Raw genomic sequence first — 3,610 nt, 5'->3', positions numbered from 1 at the left:
GGGGGCTAACAAGCTTAACAAGATAAGACACACCTGGGGAGACTAATCAAGGGGAACCAATGAACAAACACCACGGGAGACAGGAAGTGACATAAAATTCCAGGGCAAGGCACAGAGAGCATGAAACAAAAACAAGACAGAGTTGATTTGTGAGGAGAGCAATCACATTTATTTTCCATAAACCAAAATTAAACTGAACATCTCAAAATTACAAAACAAAACAAACAAAAAAACAAAACCTTCAAAAAGGTCTCTTCAGTGTAATGGATAAATAAAATAATGTTAAGTTAAATTAAAAAGCCGAAGCCTTCTTGCACTGGCTGTGCTGGTTTCAGCCTCATTTCTGGCTGCAGTCATGTCCTTATCTCATATATAAAACACCTGTGATTCACAAATACTTGCTAAGGAACTTGCATTCACATAAAGTAGCCTTGTTGAAAAGTTTGGATGAGTAAGGGCACACTGAGAACCAGTCCACTCTGGCATGGTGGAACTTTGCCGGACCTAAAACATTGAAGTACACCCATGTGATGGAAGTAAGTCACCACTTTGGTAATTAATTTATCAGATGTGTTCATTATTTAGCTAAGATCCAGTTACATCATTTAAACAAAGGAATGATTTCTTTACTTTAACCACATCAATTTATTTTTAGTCTCCACTTTTGATAGACACATTGAAATGTTGTATTTTCGCTCTGAGCTGTATCTGACTGCCATTGTTTCTTTTGGCCTCAAATAGATCTTTATTTACCCAAATTTCCAGGATTGTACCCATCTGATGCTGTTCTTCAGGTAATCCAAGCAAATGGTGCTGGAAGAGGAGAGTGGCCTTCTCCACCATTTGGTGTCATTCATGCATCTACAAAAATCGCAAATGCATTTGCTGGTTGTAGAGGAAAGCATATAATAACTAGGGTTATTTGCACATTAGTGTATAACCTCGCACCTGGAGTTCAGAATATCAAAGAGTCGATCCATTTCCTCTAAATATCTGGCAGTGTGTATAGCTTCCTCTGGAAGTTTCTGATGATGCACCATGGTCTGTATACCTATGTTGAGTATGAAATTAAGACTGAAGAGTGGCTGAAGACCTGAGTGGCCAGTTTCACCCTCATATTTGTGAAAGGGGGCAGGTGAATGTGCTTCTCAGTTAACTTTGGAGCCATGCAGATGGCACTTCTTTGGTCTTGATTAGTCCTCAAGGTGTTTCCATTACACTTGATAGCCTCCAACCTATGAGGTAAGGATTATATTTAAAAAAATGTAATGACATTTTGTATGCTATTACAGTTAATAACCACACTTTATTTTCCAGTGTCCATGTTAGTGTAATTATACATTTAAATACTTGCATTTAAATTCTCTGTAGTAACAATTAATACATGTATTTACTATCCTCCTTTTTCCTATGCCGCATGACGCTTTGCATAATACGCATGATTATGGATTATTATTGTGTGTAACGAGGACACCATAAAATAAAGTGTTAATCCATGAAGTGTTAAAATAATGTTAACTATTCATATTCAATTTAAGATTATTTTTGTTACTTGATTATACAAAAATAAAGCAACAATATATTGACATTACATCAATTCCATGTTTTTTTTAAGTTGTTCCTGATCGATTTCATGACATGTGGGATGTCGAAAATGACAGGTATTTTTTTTGCCTACATCAACGCAGTGAGCACCATCGCCACAGTCACTGATGTCCAGGGAGGCACCAAGGACCTTCATGGCCTTCACATTGTTGGATCCCTGATTACAGACAATGCATTTGACCTGAAAGTAAGAGTTAAATTCAGCAGTGTAAATTTAAATTAGAGTGTAAATTACCTATAAATTTATTTTTCAAAGACCATTTTGTTGCATAGAGAATGGCCTACGTTTAATCCTATGCTGCTCAGTTGGATTACCGCCTCCTTTATATTTTTGGCTATTTCATCACTTGGCATTGCGGACTTGCAGAGGAAGAATGCAATTGCCTAGAAAATGAGGAAATGTATATTTCCATTTCATCCAGGACAAGTGAGCACATTTTTTGCTCTGCAGTCATTGTCTTTAGTTTTAATTTCATCCGGGCTAGCACTCCATCAAGGAATCCAAGCTAGGGAGTTAGTAATAGCTTTTGGTTATACTTAACATATTTGGTGTGCCTTAAACTTTTAAGATTGGAAGAATTTGGTGTCATTTTAAACTATATTTGTTTATAGTGAAACGTTAACTCACTGTAAATGTTCCCACACAGACCATTAGGTGCCTTCTCAAAGTTGCTGGTGATGGCAGGTGAAAGATCTTGCGCAGTTCAGAGTAACACCTGGGACTGTGATGATTTAGCTGGATAGCCAGGTCTTTTATTTGGTTACTGTATCTCTTATCCCCGTTTTTGTATTTGTTCAGATGCATTTGACTGGTTATAAATGTGTGGCTTTTGGGGTTGATCAACTCAGTTTCTGGACTTTGATGCAACTTTTGCTGCAAGTTCTGTATTCTGTAAATAAAATTCATGTTCAGCTTTTAGTGTGATTGAAGTCAATAGTACATTTATGCTTTTTGCTACTGTACCTACTTTTTCTGTAGATTGCTGATTTTATGATTAAGGCGGCATCGTATTAGCCTTGTCCGAGCTCTCTCCCTGCTCAGCAGCTTTTTAAGGTCCTTCATTTTCTAGATGGAAATAACTTTAAAATTTAGTTTGAAGCCCTTGATTTTGAATTATTTATGTGACCATGGACCACAAAACCAGTCATAAGGGTACATTTTTGAAATTGAGATTTATACATCATCTGAAAGCCGAATAAATAAGCTTTCCATTGATGTATGGTTTGTTAGGACAATATTTGGCTGAGATACAACTATTTGAAAATCTGGAATCTGAGGGTGCAAAAAAATCTAAATATTGAGAAAATCACCTTTAAAGTAATAATACTAATTAAAAATAGTATTATTTACGAATCAAAAATTAAGTTTTCATATTTACAAAATATCTTCATGGAACATGATCTTTACTTAATATCCTAATGATTTTTGGCATAAAAGACAAATGGATCATTTTGACCCATACAATGTCTTGTTTGCTATTGCTACAAATATACCCGTGCTACTTATGACTGCTTTTGTGCTCCAGGGTCACATGTTATGTTGCAGGTGCTGTTGTTTAACCTTGTCTTTGTCATCTAGCATCATCCTAAATGATGTGAGACAGTCCATGGGCTCAGGACTGGATTGTGAAAGAGGTTCTTGAGCCACATCTAATATAGGAGAACCGTCCAATGGTAATTCTGTCGGAGAGACCAAGAGCTCACGACTGGACTCTGAAAGTGGGTTGGTACCCGTGTCTAGAACAAAATGTGATAATTAATAATTAATGAAGAATAAATAAATAGTTTTGAATGTGGTATTTCTAAAATCTTTTCAATTACCCATTTTCTCTTGTTCTGCTTCTGGTTTCCACAATTTAAAGGTTGGTTTAGCGGTGGGGGACAGACGTTTCCTCTTCCCCTTAAAACCGTATAGAAGTTACATTTTGTATTACTAGTGTTTTTATTATTATATTAATGTCACATAGTACAAATAATAAAATGGATGTACTTGTATGATGATCTG

This window comes from Sinocyclocheilus anshuiensis, unplaced genomic scaffold, assembly GCF_001515605.1.
Source record: "Sinocyclocheilus anshuiensis isolate Anshui unplaced genomic scaffold, SAMN03320099.WGS_v1.1 scaffold628, whole genome shotgun sequence".
Lineage (NCBI taxonomy): Eukaryota > Metazoa > Chordata > Actinopteri > Cypriniformes > Cyprinidae > Sinocyclocheilus > Sinocyclocheilus anshuiensis.
This window is presented reverse-complemented; position numbering follows the sequence as displayed.